This window comes from Opisthocomus hoazin, chromosome 8 (genome assembly GCF_030867145.1).
Source record: "Opisthocomus hoazin isolate bOpiHoa1 chromosome 8, bOpiHoa1.hap1, whole genome shotgun sequence".
Lineage (NCBI taxonomy): Eukaryota > Metazoa > Chordata > Aves > Opisthocomiformes > Opisthocomidae > Opisthocomus > Opisthocomus hoazin.
Window position 1 is genome coordinate 25,345,350 of NC_134421.1, and position 16,390 is coordinate 25,361,739.

Here is a 16,390-nt window from a genome sequence, read left to right on the forward strand (position 1 = left end):
TAAGCAGAATAAAATCATTGCATTAGCATCAGACCAAAATATTTATTTCTATAAAATTCATTCAATTTCCTTAAATTATACAGATAATGGCAAAAGACAAAAATGTGAAGTCCTCATCCTGCAAGAGCCCTTTCTGGACAAATGTCTCCTCTCCTGAAGGGTTTCTGTTGTATTTCAGGCCTTAGTTCAATAGCTGATATCCCAGATTATACTAAAATGCTGAATATTTTAGAAGTGAAAGCTTTTTATTTATTCCCTTTGCTTACTTCATTTCAGTTTTTGTAGGCTTTGTTCTTTGAGTCGCTGCTGACTTGCATGTTAGCACTTTTAAAGAAAGCTGCATCTTATATTGGGAACACAAGCGAGCCGATTTTCCACGTCACGGTAAAGTAATATAGGTTACCTTTTACTAAGTATTTCTTGTTTTGATTTCCTTGAAGTGTTGTGGGGAAATCATGAATACAATTTCTTGTGTAACTTGTCTGACTGATACTCTTAATTAGTAGAGAAAATAGATGGAATAGAAAGGAATTAGAGTCCATCAGATCGTATTGTACTAAATATCACTAGAGAGTATATATGTTGAGAGCCTGACTGCAGTCTCCTGTGTGCTGTTCTTTATTCTTTGTCAAACATTCTGTAATTTAGACCTGAAGAGCTAAACTAAATCCGCTTACAGAAGGTCTGCTAGTTGCACAAAACAGCAACACCAGTACAAAGTGAATTTTCTCTGCTCTGCTCAGACTATCAATGGACTGTGGTACTGCAGGATCTTGTTCATGTTTCAGAACAGGAAAAGCAGGGAGGAGAAGCAGGTGACCTGTTTTCTGCAGCTCTTTTGACTGATTCAGAACCTGCAGCTGAGAGGGACCCAGGGAAGTAGTGCCAGCCCTTCCAGCACATCTTCTCTGGCTACCACAAGACTTTGTAAACAGGCACTTTTCCTGACTCTGCCTTGTAGCTGACTCATATTCCTCCATACAACGAGAACCTGCAGATCTGAGTAACTGCTCTGAGACTACTCTTTCAATGGGGAAAAGTACGTAGCAAATTCCCAAGTAGTGCAGAAACAATCCAGTGGTGAAATATGCATTTAGCACTCTTCTAAGGGCATGATATCTGCCCTGTGAGGGAGGGAAAAAAAAATCATTGCTTTCTATTTCAGTTCTTGATTATTTACCTTCTTATTTCAATTTAGAGTTTGCACTGTTAGCACCTCTTACTATCTGTGTCTGATTTCTGGGTATTCCTGACAGCCTGATTTGAATTCCATGTGGGGGCTGTTTTGTTGGCTCATGCACTGAGTGAAGATAAACCAGTATCTCTGGTTTCGGTGGAGCTGGAACTTGAATGGAAAAGAAATCTAGCTGTCATGGTTTAAGCAGGCTGATGTCCGATATCTTTGGTATCTGAACGGAAACATCTCAGTCTTCAAAGAGACTAGTTGCTTTCATGTTTGCCTGACCTAAGGATGTATTATTATTCATCAGGGATACCAAATGATAAAACCGAAACACACTGTGTATTACAGCTCTTTTTTTCTGCTCAATGTATGTGAGAGTCACATTGCTTTGATAACCAGTACATCTCTCCTTGTCCTCATGTTTGTACAGCATCCTGAAGGTTTTAGGAAAATAAGCGGTCTGAAACATGCATTGAAGGGTAAACAGAAATGTTGTAAATGGCAAGTTTATAATGAAAGTGTATTTATAAGAAGTTAAAGCACCTCCGATCAATTAACTCCTTGCTCGTCATGGTGAATTATGTGGGTTTTTTTGTGCTTGATTCAGTCTAGTAGTAATGAAAACCTATCCAAATACTGGATCTAACTATTACTTTTCCTAGGTGCAAAACTTTATCTGTGGTAGTGTCTTTAACATTTCATAGGAAAGTAATAATTAAAGAAAACTTGTTATGTGTCTGAGAGGGAAACTTTGACTATCTTGTCTGAACTTTCTCAAATGGAAGCCCTCATGCGCAAAGACAAGATCAAAGAGGAAACGAAGGTTTCAAGTCCTGAAGATCCACTAATAGAGCACATTTTCTAGTACAGCTTCAGACAAGAAGACTACAGTGTATACTCTTCAAGACCTTTCCACAATGTAACTGACGTGTTGTGAGTAGTGATGGTGGGGTGATGGGGAGAAGGGGGCCTACAAGAAAGCTGGAGAGGACATTTTTACAAGTGCAGGTAGTGAAGGGACAAGGGGTAATTCTCTTTCTGTTGAACTTAACTGTTTATAACTTTGCCCATTGAGGTTATTTGTGGGCCAATGATGGCTGATGGTATTGTTTTCTCCTCCTTCCCAAGAGCTGTTCAGTTCCAGAACTCTACAAGTCAGTGCCAGAATCAAGCTGCCTACTTAATTACAACTGAAAACATGCATCTGCTCAGTATCAGAAGTACAGAACAATATAAACCCTTGCACAGGTATGATGAGCTATACACGTGATGTATTAAAATTCATTCACTTACATATCATACCACAATTATTTTTTGTAATTATTCACTGTAATTTTTTTCACATCTTTTGTTAGTATTTTATGCTTTGCTGGGCTGTTTTTTCTTACCGTTTTGCTCCATTTTGTAAGTAAATATGTTGCAATATAACAAGATTTGCTATAAAACAATCTGTTAATTTGGCAACTTTTAAATTGCTTATAAGCCAGTCATAGACATGCTGCTAACAGATGTATCCAGATGGATTTTTAAGGAAGCTACAGAAAAGATATGGAAAGGGAATACACCAAAAAATCTTAGACCATGTCTCTTGTAATGCATGCTCACTGTACAAAACTGCTTGGTGAAAGGAACATTTATTAAGGAACTGCCACTTCTTATTTCATTATATAGGCTTATAAAAACTCTTGGCAGTACCCTTCAGACTATTAGAATTTGTCTTCATTTTCTGGGGGAAATTTCAGGTTTGATTAATTTGTTTAACACCTAGTTGTCCCAGTACTAAATGTTCACTTAGACTAGTCTTCTGTGAACTGGAAAGTTTCTCACTGTTTTTTGCTGCAGTCCATTCAGATTTAGTGTGTTTTATGAGGGAAATATTTAATTTTGTGCTTCATGTCTAGCATGATTCTGTGCTTTAGTTATGTTTTTTAACATCTTCTAGCTCAATATGACTTCTAAGGACTACTCTGAGTAAGCATGTAAAAAATCCTGAGATGAGGTCGTGTAGTGTGGTTTTTTATAATATACAGAAAAAGAATTGCTCATATGTAGCAGAAGCAATATGTAGACCGGTTTTTCTTTTCTGTCAAATTCCTCACATTTCTTTAAGAAATTGTGATTTTTCCCTTCTGCTGTTACTTCAGCCCCAGAGGGATCTAAATTTTGCTTGTTCTCTTGTTTACCTCATCAGGTGTTTACAAAATGTTAGTTTGGAAACCTTCACTTTTGGAGCTGATAGAGGCCTGGCCCTCTTCAGGCATCAGGCTTATCATCCATGGTGCATTTGGCTTTACATCAACATTTTACTAGATAAGCAGGTCTAGTTCCTCTTTGATGTGTGAAGGGTGCTTGTTCCCTCATGGTTTCATCTGAATTTAGTGGGAAGCAGACAAACAAGAAGCAAGACACACTGACCATAGGTTTGTAATTCTCTCGGAAGACTAATTATCCCTTCCATGTCTTCTGTTGGATACCTGCAGTGGTTGTGAAAGAGCAAGCAGATCCATCCTGCAGTTGACTGAGAAACTTTGCTAGTCCCTGGAATGTACAGTGGTGAACAGCAAGAAGTCCCACTGAAGCTGGAGTTGACTGAAATCTTACAGATAGTCTGGGAGTCCGTAGTGGGGGTGGATTGTTTGTATGGGTCGTTTTTGAGAATCACCATAAGTGATTGACCCTTAATGGGCATATTAAGGTAAAAAAGAATATTTCTGGTCTAAGTACAAGCTTTTTGGGAACTGTTGCTCCTGTAGAAGCTATGGAGGCTAACACAAGATGTGGGGTAAGGGCACAGGATATGGAAAAGAGATGTTTGTTTAGACAGGGAGAGAAAAAAGTCATCCAAAACCAGACTCTACCTTCTGAAAGTCAGGAAACAGGGATTAATAAAGGTCTTGGTCTCTGAGTTGTTTGAAATACCTGGAAAAAATTTAGGGCTTTTTTACATAACTAGTTACAGGTAGTTAAGCACTTCAAGGGAGAGTTAATGTTACATCTAACAAGTCCTGAAAGGTCCAGGAGAGCGGCTCATGAATCAGCCTGGCTTTGGAGCCAGTTGGACTGGACAATAGGACTCTCACAGTCACTGTAAGAGATACCCTTGAAGCAGCGTGGGAGCAGGCTGTTGACAGATAGGAGGGTATACTTGTAATTTCAAAGGGTTTACTTCAGATTTTCTGCTTTTGGATTTTGACTAAAAAAGGCTAAGGATATTTTTAAACTCTTTGACTAATGGGGTTCTTGACTGTCCAGTGGGCTAAAATTATCGTGTCTTCAGTGAGCTGGAAGACCAAGATCTTGAGCAAGGTTCTGAAGTGATCTCAGATCTGAAGGGTAGGTCATATTGTCAGTGTTTTGACTTTTCTTTGGCATTCTGCTTGCCTTGTCTGAAAATTATTGATCATTAGTAATATCTAAGAGGGAAAAGATGAGCAGTATGATATAAAGTACACATAACTATCTTTCCGTTTATATTCCAATTCACACACTGAACAATAGAGCACTGAAGAAGAACAGAAAATTAATGTGAATCTATAGAAAACTATGGATGTGACTGGTTTTTAGGCACACTTTCCTAAACGATTATTGCTGCATCCAGTAGCAAGTCTTTAGTTTGCTTTTCTATAGACTATTTTTACTACTATTTAGAAAAAGCCTAATTACAGTTTTTCACACGTAGTTACACCTGTAATTGTTAATTCTATTGATCTTTTACAGGATATTTCAAAATTCCAGCTGTTCTTAGGGGTTACAAACACAGCTCACATAGTAAATATTTTTTTTTTCAGCTAGAGTGTCTTGTGAATTGTAAGTACTGAACAAAACAACGTACTTATGGTTTGTGTATGTGCATGTATTGCACCTTTTCAAATAACCGTTTTAAAATGCTCCTTCACGATATTTTGTAATACAGAAACAATTTTACAACTATCAGTTTCTTAAAGAGCTCAGTTCTGTGAAGGCTTTCAAAAGCAATATGGCAAGTTTGAAGAGGGTGTAGTTTAGGCAGTCTTAACATAAATACTGGGCGCATGCCATTGTCTTTGGACAAAATCTGACTATACACCTGTACAAGCAAGTTCTGGTATCTAGGACCCCCTGCAGGGCACAGCTGAGCCCCTCAGCTGAGATGTGGCACCCAGGGAAAATGCATTTAAGAAGGGGCAAAAACACTGGACAGAGAGAGAAGAGTGAGGAAAAAAGCACCTGAATGCAGTTTTGGTATTTTCTTTTGGTATTGTACTTTAAGTATAGGTCTCTGACTTTGCTGCCCAAGATCAAAACCAGACCTTTTTTAATATTCCATTGGGTACAGAACATCAGACTGATGGAAATTTCAGTATACTCATTACCTACCATATAATTTGTTAAAGGTTAAGTTTTAGAACCTGTATGTTTTGCAAAAGCAGCATATTAAATGAACAATGATATAAAACCAAATTTCAGCTCTGTGGGAGAAACAACACGCTTTTGAATTTTCCCCTATTTTCCTCTCTCCTATTGCATCTTGGTAATATTTGCTGAGAAAATAACATCTCCAACTAACCTTTCTTATCATCATGCATGTTTCTCTAAAAGCAGTGTTTCACTTCAAATCCATCCTTTGTTCTTCTCCTGTACTGAGATTTGTTCAGCTTCTGACAGGCGGTGCTGACAGAGGTTCATTATCTGCTCCCCAGAGATTGCCCCACTGAACTGGTAGGCAAAGGCTCGTCAGAATTTGATCGCCTCCTCGGCTGGACAGAAATCTCAGACAGCAACTCCCTGCCCTTGTTTTCGCTATATAGCAGGGGATTCTATTATCCCTGTATACAGCAGAACAGTTGAGGTGAAGAGGCTAAATTTACACCCCAGTTTTGATCTTCTGAGAAAAGACAAACTTTCCAGTTTGTCACACACTTGTGGAAACCAGCAGATATGTCAACTGAAGCCTGGGTAACTCAAAATATTTTTTTTTAAAACATTCATTGCAGCCCATGTATGCATGATAAAGCAGTGCCACAAATTTAGATTATTATTAACAGGATGCAAACAATTAAAGACAAAGATCAAGCCAGTTTTCTGAACATTATTTTTTTATTATTTACTATTTGTATTGTAATATTGTGTCTAATCTCGCATAAATTTGATTTTTACTGGTAGTTGTGTTTGATCATAAAAACCCCCAAACCAAAACAAAAAATCTGCTATATATCAAGGTCTTGTACACATTTAAAATACTTATCTGTTTAGGAACAAAAAATAATAAAATATGTGACTGACCAAAGATAGCTTAGTCAATAAAGTACAAATTTATAGTTGCTAAAGAATTTGACTTTGCATCTGTGATAGAAGCATCAGCTTACACATTTAAGGGTACCTCTGGTTTCTTTTAGATTACTTTCATTTGCTATACATATTGTAAAAACAATTTTGTCTATGTAAACACCCTGATGACTGCCCTTTGCAATTTTTTACAAACGTGAACTGTAGAGGTTTTGTGCTTTAAAAGCAAGGAAGTATCTTTGGAAAGAAAGCCTTGGAAATAGTGCCCTCAGAGTAAGAGTGGGGACACTGAAAAGGGAAGGGAACTTGTCAAGGAGGGCCATAAATTAGTTTTCGTGAACAAGGTATTTCGATTCCTCATCTTTGTTAAATCTAATGCTCACTGGCATACTCTGAGGGAGTTTCAGGACTGTAGCAAATACGCATAGTTATGCTGGCCCTTTTTGTTAAGCTCTGGCAATTCCTTCTCTGCACAGGACAAATCTGACTCTAAGTATTTGCTTGTGTTAGCTGTGTGGGTTTTCTCCTCAAGTAGGACTGATGGTACTTAAGGTGTTTAATGAGTAATGACCTGGCTGAGATTTGCAGCATCACAGCATATATCTTAGGTTGTTCCCTGCAGGGAAAAACTGAAGCACGTTGTTTCGTCCTGTTCCACAAGGGAGGGGTTAGAATTCTCTCACAACAACTGCACGCACCATGGAGTAATTATACCTTCCTGGTCTAGTTGTTGTAATAGTATAATTCACCAAATTAGTTCTTGCATTTTAAGGAAGCTGCAAATTAGCATGTTTGAGCAACAGACAAATCTGACTACATGGAGAGGCCTCCTCTCATGCTGCCTTAATTACATTCTTTAAAGACATGAAGCTCCTTTTTTAGCAAGTAGTTTGTCATGCCGCCTTACTTTTTTTAGCAACTTTCATACTTAGGCTTGCTAACAGTTTGATTAAGAAGCGCAGTAATTATTTCTTCCAAAGATGGGATCATCCTTTTTGCTTGAAACCAAGCCCTAAAGAAGTGGGAATGGGGGAAGGGAAGTTGAATGAGTCCTTTAGAAAGATGCTGTTATTGTCCTAACATCTATAGCAATTGCTTTATCTGGCCTTACATATTGGGTATGTTGTCGGGTGCTGTTGTCTATTTGCTATTTCTCTGAAGTGCTCACGAAATGCTGAACGACTGTATTTCCTTTTTCCACTTTGAAGAGGGTTCATCTTGTGCTGACGCTAGGCAGGGATGTCCAGCTGGACTTTGTTCAATCCACTTCAACCTTCTAGAAAGTGAAAACTCTAGAACAGTTTCAGAAATTACTCCTAATGTAAGGACCATTTACTATCAAAGTTTTTTCTAGTATTCAAGTCCAGCTTTACTAGTTGCATTGTTGCTTTTAGCAGAGGTAATTGTTTAAAGAAATGATCCATCCAGAGTGCAATACTTTCCAAGGTGAATGACTTGGCCTTTCAAATGGAGCATACTGATGTTTTCAAGGAAATGCAATTATTTTTCTCTTTTTTTCTGAGAACAGCTTGTTCCCTTTATGATCACAAGACAACTTCAAATTTCAATCTTTTTCCTTTGCCTTTAGTTGAGAGAACTTGAAGAAAAAAAAGTGAAGGTCTACAGGTAGATCATATTCTTTAAAGAGCTACAAATAGGAAGCAGTCTTCTTGTTCCCTGGTTTGAAGACCACCCTAATTTATCTGAGCTCTTGTTTATCAACAATTCCCTTGGCACCAACAATTAACTGCATGGGACAAGGGTGTGTATGCGTGGCTGCAGTTCCAGTGCTGCCTGAGTCTTGTGTGCCCATCACTGAAGCAAATGCAGTCATCTGTCTCTTGGGCTGCCTCTCTCTCTCTGTTGCCTCCCTGTTGCCCCTCTGCCTCCATTTCTCTGTCTGTCTCTAATGTGTTCTCTTACTCTGTCTCTGTCACTGTGTTGCTCTGCTTGTTTCTCTCTTTTTTAATAACACCTCAAAATATTTAATCAAATTCGACCTAGAGATTTATATGAGAAGCAGTTTTGAGCTGGGAAATTGCATTTTTTTGTTCCTTGAAAAGGCTATATACATTCTGTATATGAACAGATAACTTGAACAGGTTCCCCTGATGCATCTGAGTTCAAAGTAGAGTTTAGGACCTGAGGTAACTATACATTTGCTCTGTGACTCTAGCACAGTTGAGATGTGGTGTCTATTTTATGACCTGTGGAAACAATTGGTTGTAGACTTGTGTGTATGTGTGGGTATTTTTTAAATGCTGAAGTACTTAGAAATCTGGAAGATTTGCTTTTAAATTTTTTAATGTAAATATATGGTAACTCTCATTTCCAAGGTCTGTTTCAGGGTGAATTTTAGTTTTGTTTCCATGCTAGCTGATTATAATCTGAATTGGGAAGACATTAAATGTTCTTTATAAACGTACTTTACCTCTCTCTAGCTCTCTCTTTCTCTGTATCCATCCTTCCCTTCATTTGCATTAAGTAGCAATGAAATGTCTCTAAACTAAGAGCCACTTACCTGTGGGTTTGAATTTCAGGTAGGACAGACTTGCTCCAGTTCTGTGGTTTCCTAGAGTGTGCAGAGGCAAGTACTAGTTGCTGTTTTGTGGAAGAGGGTAAGCTGCGAATTGAAGGTGGTTAGTAGCATAAACGGGATAGAAATATTTCTGAGCAGCTTGTTGTTATCATCGGTTATTCTCTGAAGGACTCCTTATTAAGGAGCATGAGCCAATAGCCTTATGAATTATTATCATGTCCAGAAAAAGTATAGACTTCAAATTGTGTCCAAACACTCTTAATATTGACCTGTAAGACAATGTAGTGTAATCTGCATAACAGCTTGAGCAGTGTGAAGTAGAGACCAAGGCGAAATTATATATATATATATATATGTATTTCTCTAGATGTATGTCATCTTCCCAGCCGTGCACAGAAGTCCTTCCTCTTTACCTGAGGAGATCATACATAGCTGAGTTCCTAAGAGTAGAGTTCCTTGCACTGCCACATTTGACACATGTAATTCTATCTTCATTTCAGAGATACTACTATTATAAAATACCTAATGATTAGAAGAATTTTTAATCTAATTTGGGTGGCGTTGGTTTTTTTGGGGCTATCTAGTCTGGCATCAGCTCACCAGAAATACATTTTTTTTTTTTATTTTTTAAGGGCCTGAATAAGATATCTTACGTTTATCATTTCAATTGCTTTGATTGTGTGTATGATTTGGTAACCAGTATTTCTGAATATTAACTAGTTATTAATTAAACTGGGCATGTAATGAATTATATTACAGAGTTTCTGAAGTTAAAGAACTATGAAATGAGAATTCTGCATAATAAACTTTCTATATGAACATGCAAAATGCATCTATTCATTTACCAGAACAGCTATTCAAAGAGCTCTGTAGTGAAGGATGAACTCAGCAGCTTACTGTATTTTTTTTGATGGAATATTCACAAATACCTTCTAGGAGCAGTAGTCAAAACAACTGATTTCTTTTTTTTAAGAAAATAACCAGATGTGTTACTGCTGTTTGTCTGGAAGTTCTATTTAAATCAGAGAGGCAAAGAAGGTAAACAAAATATATCTGCAGTTTTTGGAAAGCTGGAATTTGTGACTACTGTTTCACTAAGAAAAACATCATTCCATCAAATAGACAATATCAAAAGGCACTAAAAAATTACTTGGAAAAGGGACAGAAGAAATTAAATTAGTTGAAAGTAGTTTGTGTCAATTCTGGAGTTTTTGAAAGCAAGCCAATAAATAACACCTTACCCATGGTCAATTAACTTGGGTATATTCAGGGAAAAACTGAACAAGATCAGATATTGAGAATATTGAATTTTAGTCTTGATTTTAACATACGATCCTAGACAAAGTTGAATGTCTAATTGCCTGTTGCTAGGAAGATAATATAAAATACAGGCTTGCTAATTGAAGCACTGGAAAATATGTGTTCACTTGATTGACTTCTGCGTGATCCAAAGGATTTGGAACATGTAGAGACTGAGTGATTACAGACACCCAATAGCAAAAAAAATAGGTTTCAAGGATTATCTTGATGAAGATGATCCTCAGAGTATTGATAGCACAGAGCAATTTATCAGTCTCAGTATTTCTGGTAAGATGTGTAAGAATATTTTTTAAACCGTCTTAGATGAACCAAATCTGCTAAAGGCCAGGATTTAAAAAATTAATTAATATTTATTCTTCATTATTTTTCTCTAATTATCTCCCTGAACAGTGTTTCTATATGTGTTATCACCGTTAAAAAATCTTATGCTTTAAGATATTTTTTCTTAGGGAATTATACAACTAGTATATAAACTTTCTCGTAATAAATCAAAATAAAAATTTTTAATTATTTGAACGAACAATGTCTACACATCTTCCAATGTCTTTCCTGTGATTTCATTTTTAATTTCTAGTATCTTACCTACTTTAAATATTTTTAGTATTTATTTATCACTAATTCTTCTCATCTGACATTCTCTGAAGTCAGTGAAGTTCATTGAGTTTCATAGGTGTTGAAATCAGATCTGCAAACACTATGGGACATATAGGGTTATACCTGGTGAAATTTGAAATCTAGTTTTAAGTTTCTAGGAAGTTTCAGAAAAAAATAGAGGAAAAGCTTACATTTTATGTAAAATTTATCCTAGACCTGAAGTGATTAAACACTTATATAAAAAAAGAATTGTACAATGATAAATTTGCATAATGTCTGCACTTCCTTTTTTTTTCCCTTGAGACTTCTCATGCAGACTTTATACGCCTTCAAGTATAAGAATGGTTCATCCTAATACTGAGAAAAATGCACATATGTATATCAGGAGGCTAGCTTGGCTGAATGGGGAGCTGATGACCAAGCTCCAATACATAAAGGACACATACTGAAGATCTGAATGAGGACAGACTGCAAAAGGGGAACTTAGACATATCACCTGGGCCTCCAAGGATGCTGTCAGAAAAGCCAGAGCTCAGTTAGAATAGAAATGGCAAGGGATGTTGCAGACAGTAAGAAGACCACCTGTTGCTACATGAGCACTAATAGAATAAATGGAAATGTCGATCCATGGTGAAACAGTACAGTCATTTAGTGGTGTAGAAGATGCAGATGAGGTAGACATTCAGTGCCTTCTTTGCTTCTGTATTCACTAAAAGGTCTCCCAAAGTTTTGTGCCTTGACGCAGAATTCAAACAGAGAAACAACCATTAGTGGAAGCTGATCAAGTCAGAGATCTCTATTACTTTTCGTACGGTGTACGGATTGAGGGAATTCCCAATGACTGCAAAAAGACAAATGTTGGACTCATCTTTTAAAAAGGAAAACGAGAACAGTCAGTTTCACTTTTTGTCCATGAAAGGATCTTAGAAATTGCTTAAGGGAAGTTTAAAGTTCTTTGTAAGAAAAAGGTATAAAAGTATGTGTACATTTTCTGTTAGCACAATGTTCATGCTGTTTCTTTGCATCTTCAAAGAAGTCTCGATGTCTTGAATTTTAACACACATTAATTTGAAATACTTTAAAATAGTGGATTTCTGATAGAAGTAGCTTTGATAAAAACATTTGCTTTGAAAAGTCTTTTTAATTTGGAGATTTCCACCCTTGCTTCATCATAAACTGAATGTCAAGCTATTTATAGAATATGCCATACATTAGATTTTTCTTTAATGTATGTGAAAAATGTAATATAGGAGAAGAAAGTTTGGCATTTCATTTTTGCCAGTGGGTAGAGAAGATATTTTTATAGAATCTGTGGAATCTGCTAATTTCATCACTTCAGAGCCACTCAAATTCTTGTGAAATAGGATCAAAGATCATAATCATTGTGAAATGCACTGCATTATATCCATTTACAGCAGCTGATGTGTATTCCACACATAACTGTTGTAGCCAACTTTTGTTGTGTCTTGCCAGGAATTTGGAGATCAGAACATGGAAGAAACAAAAAGTAAAAGTGGATACATCAACTGTATCTTCATAAATGTCCTGTAATGTTTCTGAACTTGCTCATGTCAGCATTGTGTTCCGTTCAAATGAAATAATTAACCTAAAATACATTCCTGCAATTTGTGAGTCCTTTGGCGAAAGAAGTGAGAAAGGGCAGGCTTGTCCCTGAATGTGAGACTTGTTCTTGACTTCTGACATTTCTATGGTACTGTAAAAACATCTCACACTCCTTCAATCGGAGAGACGCCATTGCTTATGATACAAGTTGATGGATCACAACTAGAATACCGTATCCAGTTCTGGGCCACCCAACACAGGGAAAATATTAATAAACTGAGGAAAGCTCCACCAAAGTATGAGGTGGTTGGATGTAAAGTTTTGAATTCAAAGTTCCCTTAGATAGACTCCCTCTGGAACTGGTCCCCCACCTGTATGGACAGATATACTTTTCTCTCAAACTTCTGTACATTAATCTAACCTGATAGTGAGTTTTACTGTAGAAACATGAGAGATCTGCAGGAGTACAATTTTCTTCAAATGAACCTTAGCTGTCAGGCATTAAAGATTATATTTACAGAGTAGTGATAACCAGTGTGAATAGAAAAATAGAGATGTAATAACTAATACAAAGCTGATAGTAATTTACAAGTCTTTAGTAAGTACAGTCTTTTCAGGTGCCATCTTCCTTCATACCAATTGAATGGTTGGCTGACCTATTTATTATCGTTTATGTATAAATTAATAAACAGATAGATGCTGAGGCAAGACAAGAAGATGACTCATGCTCTAAGAACAGCAAACATGATGAGTATTGCAGAGGAAAGGCCTCAAAGTAACCGTATACGCTGATGAATAATGTACCTCATAATAGCACTTTGTTTTTTTTTCCCTCTACAAACCTTAATTTACTTTTTGTTGTTGTTTTTTCCTTCTCTGATGATTACTGTTTTTTACATATCCCAAGTGAACAGGTTTTTTTTTCACCTCCCTTTGATGTTTTTACTTTCAGCTTAAATTAGTTGCAATAAATCAAGTAACACAACGTGACTACTAATGTTGGATGAGATGAGCAACCCTCCACAGGGACTGCAAAAAGGTGTTGTGGGGGTGTGCTTTAACAGATGTGTTGATAGGCTTTTGTAACATCCATTTAGATAGCTCATATTTTCAAAAAAGCTTACCTAGCTGACATCTGCATATGTTATGGAACTACTGTTTATGTTTCCCCACTTTCCATCCATTCATTCAGATGTTTAAACTTTTAATCAGAAAAACAGTCAGGCTGTTTCTGGCATTTCCATGCCGTGTATAACAAGAAATAAAAAGCAAAAGGACAGCTTCTGTTGTAGCAGCTTCAAGAAAGAATGTGCTTCTGAAATGATCAGATTTCAGAAATTAAATAGGACAGCTAGATGTACTTAACAGACTGATACTAGTAATACAATGTAACACTGCAGTCACATGGAAGTGACTCCAGAAATGAGAAAAAGAAGTGAGTGGGAACAGGTCAGCACGGATTTACCAAGAATAAATCAAACCTGACCAACTTGATTGCTTTCAGTGAAGAGATGTCTAGCTCTGTGGACCAAGGGTGAGCAGTGAATGCGTGACAGCATCAAATATTTCAAAAATATGCAAAAGTCAGTATTTGTCTCTCTATGAATTTCTAAATCCATGCTCTTTATGTCTCTCCTCACCTACATCACAGTTACTCTTAAGATTTCTAATTTTCCAAACTCTCATAGTACAAAAAAGCATGTGTATTTACACTCATGAGTATAAATTCACATGACAGTGAATAATGGGTGATTGTATTTTCTGTGCAGTTTATTGTGCTCTCTGTAATGTCAGTCATTATTCTGTCTGACATGGATAGCATTTTCAGACTGATGTGTTTAAAATTAATGAGGCATTTCTTTTCTTGGTGAAGAAGCCAATAAAGAACATTTTTCCCTATGAATTATGCAGATGAATTAATACAAATCAACTTAATTTTCAGAGTTTTGTGATTTTCTTCTTCCTAGAAAAACATCCTAGCAGTTAGAGGTTGAAAGAGCTGCAGTGACTGGAATATTAAATTTCAATGAAAAGAAGTTTTTTAGAAAAGTAAACAAAATGGTGTCATTGCTCAAGGAAGAAAAAAGAAGAGCTTAATGATATGCATCACTTTTTCAGTATAGAAAAACAAGTTTAAAGTTACAGAAATTTTTTTAACAGGGAAGAGTTTAGGAATTCAGTTATGCACACAAATGAATGTGGTTTTCAATGCTAACAATATTTATGTTTTTTTTTTTTTTTTTGAAAGATTGCAGGTATACTTTGAGGTTATTTAAGTAGGTGGAGAACATAATCTTGTATGTCAGAACTGTGATGCATTGTCCACTTATATATATTTTTCTTATTTTAATGTGTGTGTATTGGATAAAGAGGCATATGTATGACAGTTGCTGATTGCAGACAATCACATACAACATAAATATTACTGAGATATCCTACAGATTCTGAAATGATGTGAGATGAAACCTGGTATTCACCTTGAACTGTAAATTGTTTCAAGTGAAGCTCTTGTTAAATGGATCACGAGAGAAGAGGGGAAGAATTTGAGAGAGAAAAGCTTTGAATATAAAAGGCTACAGAGTATTTGGTATTTTATTATTTGCAAATAATTTTATCAACTCATTATAGTAACATTTTGAGATAAAAAAGGAAAACGGTCTTCAAATTTTGTCTCTAAATATCAATCTTGGAGCTAAAATGCATCCTAATGTGTTCTAGTGAAGTCTACGTATGTAACAGATATACTAGAATATTGTAAATTTGTAAAGTCTTTGCATATAAACATAATGTTTTAATACAATTACACTTCTCAGTTTTGAACACTTTTTAGAGTTTGTTTTTCCTAACAAAATTATTCTCTAAACATTATTTACTCCATTATATTTGCACTTAGAAAAATCTATTACTACTGGTCATTTGTTGTTTTCATCTGATGACCCTTTCAGTGAAGAACCTCTGTGACTGTCCCAGTTTCTTGATTTCAGTGCTGGCACTGGTTTTGAGCACAGCGTCTTCACTCTTAAGGAGTGCCTACAAAATTGTTTCCAGCAAATAAAATGAGCTCAGTCTGGCCATGCTGCAAAGTAGCCTGCTATTAACTGCAACCACTCACTGGGCTCATTAGGTTGCATACAGTACTATGTTAGACACAGCTTGAGGTCTCTGGCTAGGAGCTGGCTTAGGGCGATGTGGAGGAATGGCTAGCGGAGCGAGGGCATTTCGACATAGAAAAGCTAAGTCATCAGGATCTCAAGAAGTATCGAAAACAACTAGTTTAGGAACCAATCAGGGACAAGGTTAGACTGTCCTTGTTTACCAGATAGGCACGGTATCAGAAACTTGTGGTTACGAAGTTATGAGAAGAATCCGTTAGAACAGGATGTCGAGGTGGGACTTGACTTTTAGACTAACAGCCAATAAGGAGCTTAGCTTTTGCAATATGTATGAGCTAGTTAAGACTGCTATAAATTGTGTAACCAAACTGCAATAAACGAAGCTTGCTGATCTCTCATATTGAGCGACTGCTTCTTCCCTCCGTTCCGGCAAATGGCACGACAGGGCGACAGTGTGCCCAACAGGTATGTTTTTATTTAACCACATAAGTCTGCTTCTACTTACAGTTTTTACAAAAACAGTTGGTTAAAAATAGTTCCAGTCTTGTAAAATATATCATTCACTCTACACATGTGTACATGTATCTGTGTACATTTGCAAGCATATATTTGGCTGTTTTGATCTGGATGATAAGGTTTTGTTTTTGTTTTTAATGATTTATGCAATAATGTCACTGATCTGAAGTGAAGGATGAACTGTTTAGTGTATTAAATTATTCGCACATGTAATGCCACAGTAGAGACTAGAACACATACTAGTCTTATGAAAAGGTAAGTAAATAATGTGGTTTTTAACATGCAGAAATTGCAGCA